This window comes from Panthera onca, chromosome A3 (assembly GCF_046562875.1).
Source record: "Panthera onca isolate mPanOnc1 chromosome A3, mPanOnc1 haplotype 2, whole genome shotgun sequence".
Classification (NCBI taxonomy): domain Eukaryota; kingdom Metazoa; phylum Chordata; class Mammalia; order Carnivora; family Felidae; genus Panthera; species Panthera onca.
In genome coordinates, this window is record NC_138341.1 from 13,419,789 (window position 1) to 13,434,988 (window position 15,200).

Genomic DNA, 15,200 nt, shown 5'->3' on the forward strand with positions numbered 1-15,200 from the left:
CAGAAGTGTAAGATAGATTAAGCAATAGTAAGTAGGCAAGGTGTTTGAGAGAGAATTTTTGTAACAGGATAAAAGAAGATAAGTGGGAAAGACACTGAGATCAGAGTATTCAGAATCTTGAATGCCAGTCTTAAAAAAATTTGTACTTTATGCTATAGGAAAGACTGTATTTGTGGGTTTGTTTCAGGAGAAAGATGTATTTAAAACAGCATTTTAGAAAAATTCACCTAGCTGCCACGTTTAGGATTAATTGAAAACAAGTGAAAGAAATTAGGCAGAAATTAGGGGCCATTGCCATAGGACCAGAAATATTAAGAACATGTATTTGAGCATAAACCACAGGAATGGAAACGGGAATTATATTTTTAAGAAATTATTATTAGAATTTGATAATGCTCTGCTATCATGGGGGGTAAGGAATCAACAATGATTTCTAGGATTCAAGCTTAAATTATTAAGAAAATTAATAGAGAAACCATTAATAGAGGAGAGGTGTGGAGAGGTTGTACTTGTTTGAGAATATATCATGAGCATAGAGGCAAGGGGTTTGGATTTAGGTATATTGCATTGAAGGAGCACCTGGGTGGCTCAGTTGGTTAAGCGTCCGACTTCAGCTCAGGTCATGATCTCACAGCTCGTGGGTTCAAGCCCCGCATCGGGCTCTGTGCTGACAGCTCAGAACCTGGAGCCTGCTTCGGATTCTGTGTCTCCCTCTCTCTCTGCCCCTCCCCCGCTCGTACTCTGCCTCTCTCTCTCTCTTAAAAGTAAATAAAACATTTTAAAAAAAATTTTAAGTATATCGCATTGAAGAAATTGCTAGACATTTTTTGCACTAGATTTCTAGTTGGAAAAGCAGAAACAGAGCTCAACAGTGGGAAAAGCTATAAATGCACAAAATCTTGTGTCAGTATGTGTATTAAAATGCATCAGCATGTTTGTGAAGGGCAGAAATATCAGAACTGCATGTTCCCTGCAACTTTTTTTTTGCTGTTATTATGTTCTAACTATACATGGTAATGAGCAAAATGTTATAATTCATATTCTGTGTTACTTATATATACAATCACATGACATCTGTAAACTCTGTGTGGGCTTAAAAACCTCTTAACTCTTGATGGAAATTAAACCTCATCTCTTTTTACTAGCATGGTTGGCTTGGTTTTAAAACATGATTGCAAAGTGTTATCCTTGTTTTAATGTAGTCTGATTTTGACTATACTGTAAGTTGGCAGATTTTTACTGGGGTATGATATCATCATCAAAAGGCTTTTAAGCAGTAACTCCTTGAATATATTTTACTTATTGTTTAATATGGTAAGTTTTAATGTTTGAATTTGGGAATTCATTTCACAAAAATTAGTTTGAGTGAGTGGCAAAGAATCTTTAAATGAATAACATGTGGATTTCAGTGTTAATTTGCATATAGACAACCTCTCTCAAAATATGAAAATAAATAATATTTCCATTAGAAATTATAAAAGGGAACACTAAACTTTTCAAAGGCCTTGAACAATTATGGTCATGTCTAAGCAAGCTACCAAATAAACAGTTAAAGGAAAAAAAATTAAGTCTAGTACAGCCTTCATTTGTTGGTAGAAGAAAGAAAGAAAGAAAGAAAGAAAGAAAGAAAGAAAGAAAGAAAGAAAAGGAGAAAGAAAGGAGGGAGTGAGGGAGGGAGGAAGGAAGGAAGGTAGGACAACAACATAGAGTAGAATAGTAGAATATAAACATATTCTTTGTGTTGCAAATAATTACACTAGTTGCCAAAAGATGGTTCAGTTCTAGGGTCTAATGTGAATTGTAAAAGCTGTTACCCAGTCAAATAAACCTAGAAACTCCTTTTCTCAAGTCTAACTTCTTCTTTCTTTCATAAATCATATGATATTCATGGAAATTAACTCAACCCCTATGTCACCTCTTCTTTAAATATTTTTATAATATATTCCACCATATATGGCACAAACCTATATTGAATACTGAGGATAATAAGAATAAAAGTAGAGTTACTATATTCTCTCTTCTCTACCAGAGTGGCAAGTGGTTCACACAACTTTTAGGATAGAAAGAGTATAAAATAATACTATTAATGGTTTCTTCTCTTAGATTAACACATGTATTAGCTTCTAAGGAGAAAGAGTTTCAGTCTATTAAGAAGTATTTAGAAAGAACTATTTATAAAAATGCATGTTGAATTCATAAAGACCAAGGAGTAAATTTTAGCTCTTTTAAAACTGACCTTCATTCACTGGATTCAAATTGCTTTCAAAATGACCATGATTTCAAGTTTCAATTACTTATTTTTCAAGGAGTATAATGATGTATGAAATTTTAATGTTTACAGGTAGCAGAATTTTAATAGAATGTGGTCTTAAAGATTTAATCCTTGGTCTGTATCTATTTGTGACTGATCTTAAAGGTTGTAATGACAGTAATATGCCATGTTGCTAAAGCACAAATGTAAATCTTACATTTACAATCTTATGCTATAAGTCTTATGCTACAAACTATAAATTTGTACTTGTAACTGATAACTAAACTGGTAGGTCTAGTCAACTGATTACCCAATGTCTGTAGTTCAACATAGACTGTTGTTCTTATTTAATTTATTGTCTCACTTAATACTCCTTAAGTAACCAATGTTATGGCCATTTTACCAAAAAAGCAATTTTATCCTGGAGTGATATTCATGTGTTGGAAAGTCAGAAAGGTCACAGGACATAATCCTCAAAAATACCAAGGGCTTACAATATATTAAAGAAGCAATACAATTAATCTGTTATTTAGTCTTACTTTTCATCCAATCCACAATCGATATGCTTGAACTTCTAATACTACACTATAATCTCCATAACTGAAATCAGTAAGGTCTGTGGTCAATAAATGTTTCTGAAAGCATTATAAGTGCTACAAATCTAAAATTGCTCTGAAAATACAGCCTATTTTTAAAAATCATTATATTAGCAAAGTGTTACGTAAGTCTAATTTCAAAATATTGTTTAACACTGCAGTGTTACTAATACTCAATTTTATTAGAACATCTATAAGTCAGTCTGGGATATCTTAAACAGAGTTTGTATTACTTCTAGCAGTGGTACTATGATCAATGTACATAATCCAATTTTTTATGAGAAACAATATGAAAGGTCTCTAAGGAAATTATTTTAAATAAACTCAAAACCAAAACCATTAATTTTATTTACAGACATGCATACTTCAGAGATATTGTGGGTTTGGTTTTAGACCACCACAATAAAAGGAATATCAAAATCGAGTCAAATGAATTTTTTGGTTTCCTAGTACACATAAAAGTTATGCTTGCACTACTCTATATTGTGGTCTATTAAGTGTGCAATAGCATTATGTCAAAAAATGTACATATCTCAATTTTGTAATACTTTATTGCTAAAAATTATTGTCATTTAAACTTTCAGCGAGTCCTAATCTTTTTGCTAATAGACGGTCTTGCCTTGATGTTGATGGCGGCTGACTGATCAGGGTGGCGGTTGATGAAAGTTGGGGTGGCCATGGCAATTTCTTAAAATAAAACAACAATAAAGTTTGCCAAATCCATCGACTCTTCCTGTCATGAATGATTTCTCTATAGCCTAAGATGCTGTTTGATAGCATCTTACCAACAGTAGAACTTCTTTCAAAATAGGAATCAACTCTCTCAAACCCTGCTGCTGCTTTATCAACTAAGTTTATGTAATATTCTACATCCTTTGTTGTCATTTTAACAATCTTCACGGTACCTTCACCAGGAGTAGACTCCATCTCATCCAGAAGAAGCAATTCCCCACTCACTAAAATTTTATCATGAGATTGCAGCAAGGCAAGTATAATAGTATTCAAAAAGTTTGAAATATTTCAAGAATTACCAAAATATGACACCGAGACAAGTGGCAACTGCTGTTGGAAAAATGGCACCAATAAGCTTGCTCGATGCGGAGTTGCTACAAAACTTCAATTTGTGAAAAAAAAAAGCGCAACATCTGGAAAGCACAATACAAGGAGGAATGCTTGTAGTTTTCAATCAGAAGAAACTAGTTCAGTATCATCTTAGATGCAAATTAGCACTATTCCTTACTATCAAGAATTTTGTGGATGCCCAATATCTTGAATTTTTGAACTACAGAGTCCTACTTTTAGGTAGAGTTTTAATCTTTTTCATTTTATAAATAAGGAAATCAAGTCATGGAAGGGAACTTAAGTGATTTGCCCAAAACCACATCTCATAGATGGCAGAGTTGGTTCTTGAACCCATGTCTTAATTCAAAGCTCAGTGGTTTTCACAGAGTGAAAAAAAAAGTACACCTATTTGTAGAAAACTTTATTTTTCTATTATCTCACTGCCACAATATTCTTTATTATAAACTTAAGTGCCAAATGCTGTGTTTAAATATACTTCTCTGTATTTCTTAAGGCTGCTGTAATGAGATACGATACAATGGGTGTCTTAAAACAACAAAAATTTATTCTCTCACAGTTCTGGAGACCAGAAATCTGAAATGAAGTGTCACTAGGGTCAATTCCTTCTGGAGACTCTGAGGAAGAATCTGTTCCATGCCTCTCTTCCAACTTCTGGTGGTTGCTGGAAATCCCTGACATTTTTTTGCTTGTGCATAACTCCAATCTCTGCCTCCAAAATATACCAAATCAGCCTAAAACAATAGGGGCGCCTGGGCAGCTCAGTCGGTTAAGCGTCCACTTCAACTCAGGTCATGATCTCAGAGTTTGTGGGCTCGAGCCCCACGTCAGGCTCTGTGCTGATAGCTCAGAGCCTGGAGCCTGCTTTGGATTCTGTGTCTCCCTCTCTTGAAAATAAATAAATGTTAAAAATAAATAAATTAAAAAAATAAAACAATAAAGTAAACTGCATCTCAATCACCAATTTCAGTGGATCATCTCAGAAATTCTACTAGACAATTAACCAATAAAGTACTTCTGTCTTTGTCACATGGCAAGTAATTTGAACAAAAATGGATTCTTTGGGGGCAAAATGTAAAAATAAGAAATGCTTTAATAAGTAAATAAGTTGTAGTTTAGTGTAAAAAATTCCACGGGATTATAGTATAAACTGCTAATGGATGGATACCCAATACCCTTTCTCCTTGGGTTTGTAATAAACCTGGTTTCCTAAATCCAGGAAAAAAAGTGAGGCAAACATTTATTTTTTTTAACTTTATTAATCCAAGCAATAATAACTCCCTTCTTCCTACATTTTAACTGCATGCTCTTGTCATGCCAAGCAAGAACCTGAAACTGAGAAAGATGGAAACTACTGGAACATTCTGTCAGTATTGGAGAGTAGTTACTGAAAAAGCAGAATTAGATTACTGAATTGTACCTAGTTCCACCACATTACAGGCACATAACCTCTAGAAAGCATTATAATTTGGACTTTCTAAAGTGCTAATAATCTCATCTATAAAATGAAGATAATCATATCTGGGGATCAAATAATATAAAGATGGTGAAATCATTTAGAAGCTATAAAATAGAAAGTATTTTATTATAGTTCTATGCTTATAATTTATGCCTAATGTTTAGAAAAACAGACAAAAACAGAATAAAAACATTGAAAATCAATTGGTTAACAAGTGCTTTTAAATATGTTGAATGTAGTGGCACCTGGGTGGCTCAGTCAGGTAAGTGTCTGACTCTTAATTTGGATTCAGGTTATGATTGCATGGTTTGTAAATTGGAGCCTCACATGAGCCCTGCATAGAGACCCTTATCGCTGTCAGCACAGAGTCTGCTTGGGACTCTCTCTTTGCCCTTCCCCCCGTGCTCACTGTCTCTCTCAAAATAAATAAACATTAAAAAAAAGATACTTTAAAAAATAATAAATATTGAATGCGGATTATTTGTGTAACAGTAATTCAACCAAGGTGTAAGACACACATATATAAATGTTAAAATTTCTTTATAGCAATTACTAACTCTAAATTCAATCAAAGACCATACATTAGTTAAAACAGTTCAAGAGTTTTGTTTTTAGGGATGCCTAGGTCACTCAGTCAGTTAACTGTCCAACTTTGGCTCAACTCATGATCTCACATTTGTGAGTTCGAGCCTCACCGCTTCGGATGCTCTGTCCCCCCACCTCTCTCTGCGCATCCCCTGCTTTCTCTCACTCTCTCTCTCAAAAATGAATAAACATTTTAAAATAAAGTTTTGTTTTACACCAATATCATATATTCATTTTGCCTTTTGAAATGAAAAGCAAACAACATAAAGCTTTTACTTAATAATTAATAAACAAATTGCCATTACATAGTATCTTATGTTCAAATAGAGTCACAGTTTATAAAGTATTATCCTATATACTATTTGAGTCCATCTTTACAACAGCCTATAAACTATCTACTAAGTGCCAGGAAGAGAAAGATTCTTTGGTTAAGAAATATTTCAGTCGAACTTGAGGTATTAATAGAAATCTTAATAGAAGAGTTTCCTGAGAAGAGAGAAAGAACACAGGAAAGAGTACAGAGAAGGTAAAGCCCCGCCCCCCCCAGTTCAACGGAGCAAAGAATACTAATGACATGTGGCAGGAGATGGGACTGGAAGGTATGCGAGAGCCAGAACACAAGGGGTCTTGTATGGTGTGCGAAGCAAGGAGCTTTTATTTTTACCATTTTAACCGAGAAACTACTCAATGGTTTTATTCAAAGGAGTGATGTGATTTTATGTGAGTTTTTGCAATCGTTATGAGAATGAAAAAAAAAAATAGTGCAGCAGTGAGATGATGAAAGACTGAATGAACTAACACAGTGGCAGTGAGGGGTGTATTTGAGAGACGTTGGGAATATGGAATCCCTGAGATTTAAGTAACGATTTGACAGGGAATAAGTGAGATGGAAGGGCTGAAGGTGATGTGCAAGGTTCTGATTTAGAGCAGGGGGTTGATAGTGGACACCTTCAAAGTGCTAGGGAGTATAGGCAGACTGGTGGGAGCAGAGGGCAGAGGGGATGATTACTTTGTAGATGTTGGATTTGAGGTTACTGTGAGAAATGTGCATGAAGATGTTCTGTAGGCAGTTGTAAATAAGAAAATAGCAAGAGAAAAGTCTGGATTTAAGATCACCCATAGTCATTTTTTCTCTTCTGGAACATTCCTTCAGGATGGTATAATGAACTTAAAGGAGAAACATAGTAAGAACAGAAAACAAAAATTGAGGGAGACTTCTGTTTCTATTCTCCTTCATGTGGTAGATGAAAATGTGGGAATGCTGGGATAGGTAGACTTTTTCCTGGACTTGTTTCCTCCCCTATCCCCCTCCCAAATTAGATGCTCTAGAGTCAAGGCAGGCAAGTAGCAGTGGGCCACACGGTGGAAGATTCTGAACACGTGACTTAGGGTTTGAAGTTTTCTCAGAAGAAAATGGGAGACTACTGAAGAGAAATAAGATGATCACAGTATTCACAATATTTAGGTGAATAAAAAAGTAGTAATTTATAGGGGCGGAATCATGACATTAATTGGAGTGGGGTGAAGAAAGAGAAGCTGAGGCTAACTGAAGAAGGCATCTGGAGATATTACTAATACATATTTCCTCGGTTTCTTTCTCATATGTAAAATGGATTATAATAGTAGCTATATGTAAATAAAGTCATTGTGAATGTAATATTGCATTTAACACGCTCAGTACACTGCTTGGTACACAGTAGGTACTCAACAGGTGTCTGATAAATGAATGAGATCAGAAGGAATTCAACCTGTAGCCACTGTTAAACACACCCATTAATTCTTCAAACATTTTTCTTTTTCTGTTTAAAGTATCAATACAACACACTCTTAGAAACTCTAGTACAGGTACTAAACCTACATTCTGGAAGACAAATGAGAATCATCAGTGATCTCTTCCTCAACCTCCTCATGATGGTCAAATGAACTTTATTTTTTTTATTTTTTTTACCATTTATTCATTTTTGAAAGACAGAGAGAGACAGAGTTTGAATGGGGAAGGGGCAGAGAGAGAGGGAGACACAGAATTTGAAGCAGTCTCTAGGCTCCAAACTGTCAGCACAGAGCCCGATGTGGGGCTCAAACTCATGGACCGCAAGATCATGACCTGAGCCAAAGTCAGCTGCTTAACCGACTGAGCCACCCAGGTGCCCCCAAATGAACTTTAAAGGAGGAATATGGTAAGAACACTAAAAAATGAAGGAGTCTACCGTTTCATTCCTCCTTTAAGCATGAAGTGAAAATATAAACCCAACTGTGAAAATCTTCTGGTAGAGAACGTGGGTTTGTTTTTGTTGGTAGTCTCAGGAGTGAAGAATTCATATTTTTATTTTCCTTTATATTTTATGCTAAAATTCTCTGTTGAGCTTAGGAGTATCATTATAAATTCAAAGGAACTATATTAAGGAAAATAAAGATTGAAGGTAGAAATAAGTTAGTAAGATCTCCTTTAAGCAAGAAGGGCTTTTGAAGACCCTTTGGCATCAGGTGATTTCCAAAGTACAGAAGCTCCAGAATATGAATTCATGATTATATTTGCAGTGGCTATTCACACAACTAAAGAAGAGTACAGCCTAGCATACAGAACTATCTAAAAAGTCACTGAAGAAAAAAACAGGGATCATATTTAGTGTAATTCTGCTATTTTATGTGGTGAAAACACACAAAGATAGTGGTGGAAATTTCCAGTTTAAGAGCTGTGCTGGGATTCTATAGGTCAGGCCCCAATGTGGAAGACAGAATGAAGGACTCTCCATTCTTAAGGCTGCATACCACCTACATTTGTATGACCGTTTCTTTTCCTTTTTAGAGAGAGAAGGGGGGGAGGGGCAGAGAGAGAGAAGAAAGAATCTTAAACCCAGCATGGAGCCAATGCAGGGCCACATCTCATGACCCTGAGGTCATGACCTGAGCCAAAATCAAGAGTCAGACACTTAACTTACTGAGCCACCCAGGCAGCCCACCTGTATATTTTTTTAAAAAAAGGATAAATAAAACAGAATCAACATAATTATCTCATGTAATACATCTCCTCTGTAAGGATTAACACCTTCAGCTTTCTGAAACAAAGACACTTCACCTATACAAGAAAATTGCTATTATTATTCTGCATGAATTTAAATTAGTATAAATCCATTTTCCAATTCCTCTCTTTTCATTTTCCAACGTTGACTTTCAAACACTTAATTTTCCTTCCAATTTCCTAAATGCCCCATGCCTTAAGTTCCACCATCCTTGGCTCATATACTTTATACACAGCATGTCTAATAAATAATATTACCACGAGCTCAGAGGACCACAAGCTCAGACCTGTTACCCTCCAGGCGTTCTGTGCTTTTACTGTCATTCTCAGTGTTCAACTTGTCTATGTCTCCATTAAAGTGGATGGCAATATTAAACTAAGTTGTGTACACCTAAAAAGTCATTCTTGGTTTTGTTTTGTTTGTTTAAATCTGGGAATGAGTAAAGTGGAAGTAAGACTACCTGGGAAAACAATATAATTTGAAACAGAGGAAAGGAACATGGCTACCCAGTTGTTTCTGGGTAAGTGAGGATTCTACTAGATATTCCAAAAAAAAAAAAAAAAAAAAAGCCAAACAAACCCCAAAACTCCTCTTTCCAGCACCTTCCTCCCCCCCCCCCCCTAACTCTCAAAAATCTCCAGAGAGTATGAAAGCTGACGCCGCTATCCATCCAGTGTTGCCATCCAGTGTTGCGGAGGAGACTTTAATAGAACAACCGCTGTAGCTTGATGGCAATGGCATTCTTTACTCAGCAGAGTGTGGTATTCCTGTCCCTTCTACGCCTGAGCGGGGGACCAGGCACCTCTGCTCCTCTGTGGTCACCAGAAACATCTGCAAATGCCTAAAGAAACAGAGGGTTCTCTTCTTTTTTTAATGTCTGCCATTCTTCTTTTCAAGTTCATTCCACTATCCTAAAAAGGGGAATTGATTTCTGTAATTTAAACAATATCCCTTTGGTGTCTTTTAGAATTTGCTTCCCTTACTGTGATTTCATGCTGCATATAAAACTCGACCAAAGGGCATCTCAAAAAAAAAAAAAAAAAAAAAAAAAAGTTAACAACAACAAAACATTAGAGCTTAAGAAAATAAAGCTGCAAAATAGCTGGAGATTAAAAATCAAGATATCGCCTTAGGACGCCAAACGACGCTTCAGTGCAAATAAAACTTTTTAAAAATTCTGTCTGCCCAATTAGACAAAAGCTGCTTCACAAAAGCGCATGCATCTAAATCAAATCTCCCCTACAACAGAACAAGGTTTGAAGTATCAGTGGTTCGTTTCTTCCTAAACACAACTTGAAAGTAACTTATCTAAACCCGAACAATGCCGCGAAAGAGATCGCCAGGGCGCAATCAATAGGCCTGTCTCTTTCACGCCGAGAAATGGCATCCTGACCCCTTCCTTTGGCTGATGCAGATTGCAGTGCTGAGGCTGTTCTCGAGAGAGAAACCAGAGAGCCCAGCGTAAAACGCTTTAGTAGGGGAAATCGACAAAAGATGAGAAATTACTCTGAAAGCTTTGGAGATGTCTCCGAAGCCAACCAGAACGACTCATCCAGAGCTGACTTTTGCCCCCACCCCATCCCAAGCAACTGACGGAACCTCTCGGCCGGTCCCGCTGCGCAGTGCGCACTGCGGGCCGGGAGCGCGGAGCTGGCGCTCGCCAGACTCACAACGTGCTCAGTTGCCGCAGCGCGCCCGGGCGCGCGCCCTGCTCCGCGCCACTCCGCGCTCCGGGTTTCCGCGGTCGCCAGCACCCCGCGGAAGAGCCCCGACGGGAAGGGACTTCTTGGAGCGGTGTCCCGAGAGTCCCGCTAGCTTTCCCCTCTCCGCGCAAACTGCAGAAGGCGACTGGCCCAAGAAAGCGCGTTCCTGGGCTCTGGGGCGGCCAGGTCGGCTTTGAGCGTCAGGCTGTGGCTCAGGTGTCACTACTGGGGGTCCTCACCTGGCACTGGTGGGGCGGAGTTTCTCCTGGTCTTCTCTAAGTGGCCTCAAGTTATTCCCAGCTGGACTCCCCGACTTGGCAGCCAGGAGCAGCTCCCTCCTGGCAACGGAGATTTGTCTGTCTCGAGCTCTTTTGCCACGAGAGATGCTCTTGGTGTCCTCAGAACCAAAAGATTAAGTAACACTGCAGTTTTCCTGAACGTGGTAAGGTGTGTGAAATTGTAAAGGTCTCTATTTAAGGAGAACTTGGATCTTCACTGTGCCTCCAGAACTGCCTCCCCTCTTGAAAATAAAACTCCCTCCTGAATGTAAACCTCAGGATGGGGTTTTATTCGCTTCATGTATCCCCAAAGAAGTGGCTAATACTAAGTAGTTGGTTAATGCATAATTTTTGAATGAACGAATGAATTAATGTGCAAACATACACACTTGAGGAAAACTGATCAGGTTGGAAACATCTGGGAATTTTTGCTTTCCTGGTAGGGAGGCGACCAAACATTTACTGGACACTACTCCTTGCCAAGTCTTCTAGGCTTTGGCAGGACAGTGGGGAGCGGGGGAGGGCTAGCAAACACATGCATCCTTAATGGACACAAAAGGGGGCACTATAATATCGCTTGGTCCAAGCCCTTAATCCTCGATTCCAAGGATGGTTTGTTCCCTCCCATCTACCACCCCCTCCCCGAGCATAGTCAATAAATATTTATTAACTGCATACTGAAGGCGCTTGTTAAATGTTTGTTGATGGTTAGCATGATTTGTCCAAGGTCACACAGGGCAAGGAGTCTCGGAACCAGCTCCCTTCAACACACATTTCTCTAACCGCTCTGGATAGGACTGTCCTCACAGCATAAGACCCTAGGATGCAATGGCCCACGCAAAGTGCCCACCGTAACTATTCCTTCACAGGGGCCGGGTAGGTATGGTCACAGCTAGCTCTGGGGACATACTTCCTTTGGAGAGAAGGATTTCTGCAGTTTTCTCTGTCATCTTACAGACCGACAAAGGGTCGGTCGGGGGTCCCCTGGGAGCCTTGGCTGAGAGCCTTGGGAAAAGCAGGCTCCAAGTGTCCCATTTCTGGCCTTCGCCTTCACCACCAGACTCCATAACAGCGGGGCGTGGTGAGCCCAACTTGCTCTCCCTACCGCCTGTCCAGGTGGAGGCTGCTCCGGTAGCCTAGCTCCCTTTTCCTCCGTACTTTCCTTTTGAGTTTCTGCTAAAATCTGGAGACCTGGAATCCATCCGCGGGAACTCCGAGCCCCTCCAACTGAGCATGCGCCAACGCCAGGCTGCTTTTGGTCACCGGCTCCACAGCTCTCTCCACGCTGGGGCTGCGGAGCTGGAGGAAGAGGGAGGAGGGGAGAGGGGAGGGGGTGCCTCGAGAGGCGGCGGCTCGCGCGCCTGCGCAGCCAGCTCCAGGGACCCTAGGTTTTCTATGGGATTCCCAATCTGCAGCAGAGACTTACCCGAGCTTGTTGCGGCGGCGGCTGGGCTTGCGAGGCGCGATCCAAGAGGGATTTAAGCAGCCTACAGCTCCAGAGAAAAAAAGAGCGCGAGAGAACCACACACAGAGACGGCTTAACCGTTTATCTGAATTATACATATATATAAAGAACTGTTGAGTTTTATTATTTTCATTAAGTGACCGTGCGCAGCGCTATAACTGTAAGTGGAAAATGCAATCTTCGTTGCTTTTCTGCATGTGTAGTACAGCCAATTGTCTGAGAGATGCTTTGGCTATTGTCACATACTTTGCATAGAGCGTCCAAATGCCTGGTGACAGTTGCTTTGGTTAAGGCTGGCCATCTGAATGTGTTGTTAGTCAAAGGGGGATCTTTGGGGATGATGGGGGTGGGGGAAGGAGGAGTGTTTATATGCGGCGTGTTTGGGGGTTTGTCTGAAGCTAGATTTAAGATAGGTGAAACAGAGGTGCTTTTTTAGTGTAAGTCTATAAATAAGCGGATTTCCTCACACACATTTAAGTAGCTGTTTGACCGATTGTGAAGTTTTCCGGTTGCTGATAAAACTATTGAGCGGCTGCAGTCAAGTACCAACCTGCCATCCGTGAGCTTGGTGCACCATTTTTCTCACCGGGGAAGAGCAGTGAAGGTGTTTGCTAAGTGAAACTGAGTAGACGAGATGGTGTGGAAACAGGGGTTGGTTTCCAAGCGGGGTGTTAGTGTTTAGAACCACGGAGCGACGCGCAAAAGAAGCACATCTCTTAGTATTGAGAAATGAGTAGATAATTTTTCGGTTTTGATTCTTCGTCATGATGGTGAATGAGCAAAAAAGGGGAGATGTTCAACCACATAGTCAGCCGTCTGTCTTGAGCAGAGTCTGAGACCCAGAGCCTCTCTGAATGGAAGCTGTCAGACCCAAACTAGTTGCCTGCCTCTGCACCCCGTATTCCCATTCTGGAATGCGGGGTTGAGAAATGTAAGCCCAGATGTGTTACATTCGGTGGTGTTTCTTTAAAGGAGAAAAGGTCGTTTTGTGTTTTGAGTTAAAATGGGTTGTTCCGTGCCCAGGAACTAAAGCAGGGTCTTTGCAAGGTCAAACCCACTGTGGAAACCGGGGGCACTGGTGAATGGCGGTGGAGGGACAGAGGAAATGGTGAGGTTCTGGGCGAGCACTCAGCACTGCACGGATGGATCTGTGCCCTGTGAGATTCGAGAGTGGGAATCCATTTTTCTAGAGTTGTGCTCCTGCCCATATTTTGGAGACTAGAATGAAATGGAAATGTTAGTGGGTGTAGAAAACACAACTGGATACTATCTGTGTGTCACATCCCACTTGAAGACAAGAAGAGCAAAGGAGTTGTATTTCTCCATATTAATTTTTGTTTTTAATTTAAAGGAATTTCAGGCTGAGACAAATTAAAAATGAAACTCTTGTGAAAACATATTTGACCCCCACTTCCACCTAAACTGCGTGTGGTGGTGATGGGGAGGTGGTCCTGCATCATTGAATACTTCACCCATAAGTGCCCTCTCATTAAGCTTGGGTGTTTAATAACTCCAGAAAATGCTGCACTGAAGCAGTTGGCAGAATGGCATGAGGCAGGCAGGCAAGCGAAGAGCATGGCCAGTGAGCTGGATGGATTTCCATGGAAGAAGCAGATTCAGTTTCTGTAATGAAATAAATTTTCCTTCAAATAAGGCAGATCATTATAGGGCTCATTGGCCCTTTAGTCAGTCCAACTATTTTGAGCTCCTCAAATGAATTTGCAATTTCTTTACATGGATAAAATTTGAAATAAAAAATTCGAGAATATTCTCTCCGTGGAAACCCAAGGTGTAAATCACTGTTCTTCTCTTCCTTACCCCAGGGCAGAAGGATCAATCATCTGTCATAACTGAACCATACTCCTCGTCCTCACTAAGAGTTGGAATGTGCTTCATGAATCGTGCAGTTTTTACACTGCATTGATAAATGGGTAGTGCAGGAAGAATGGGGGATCTGGTACGAAATCTTAGAGGTGTTTAGTATCAGATACCCTGGCTCATGGGCTGCCAGTCATAGAGACGTACCAGACAGAGACCTTCTAAAGTATCTAGTTCAAACCCTGTGTTTTACAGATGAGGCCATTGAGGCCCAGAAGCTAGGGAGCTAGGGAAATGTCAGTTAACTTCTAGTCTATGAAATAAACAACTACAGAGTAATGTTGAGTGGAAATGTTCCCTTCTCTCTATACTTTTAGCATCTTCAGTGACATCGCTAAAGTCTTTAGATAAATAATTGTCTGGTCCCCAGCACATCTTCAAGAGAGTCCCAAGGTTCCTCTTCACACTATTGTCATTTCTCCTTTCTTGCAAGGTCTCTTTCTATCTCTTTTCTATTGCCCCTCACCTACCATCTACCCACCTTATTCACTGTGTAACCTGCCCTTCCTGGCTGCCTCTGCATCTCAGTTAGTTTCTTTGGAATCCTTGGATTTTTTTTTTTTTTTTTTTTTTTTTGAGAGAACTGGCACATCACTCAAAGCTCCTGTCCAAGGACTGCCCAGACCCATCTCTGTCTCCTCCATGCTCTAATCCTTCAGGGACTCCAGGCTTCAGAGACACTGCAGGTGCCGTCCTCACTCTTCTGCCTGTCTTACATCTTCCAAAACTGCTGCAGCTGCAGGGTCTGGGTCCTCGCGGAGTGAGGCGACTGCAGTGTAAACACACAATGGGCCCTGCCAGCTCTCCCCTGGCTCCTAGAAGGCAGAACCCAAATCCAAGATGCCTAACTGTCCCCAGCCTTCTTGGAAATCCTCCAGATGCAGC

The 15,200-nt window shown here is 40.0% G+C and overlaps 1 protein-coding gene across 1 annotated transcript in view; it reads left to right on the forward strand.

Annotated features, from left to right (window-relative positions):
- Positions 1–12,280: 12,280 nt before the first annotated feature.
- The window catches only part of VSNL1 (visinin like 1), a 97,462-nt gene continuing 94,542 nt past the window's right edge, over positions 12,281–15,200 (forward strand). The window contains exon 1 of the mRNA XM_060649093.3: positions 12,281–12,597. The gene's annotated coding sequence lies outside the window, so the exon portion shown is untranslated. The remainder of the gene's footprint in view (positions 12,598–15,200) is intronic.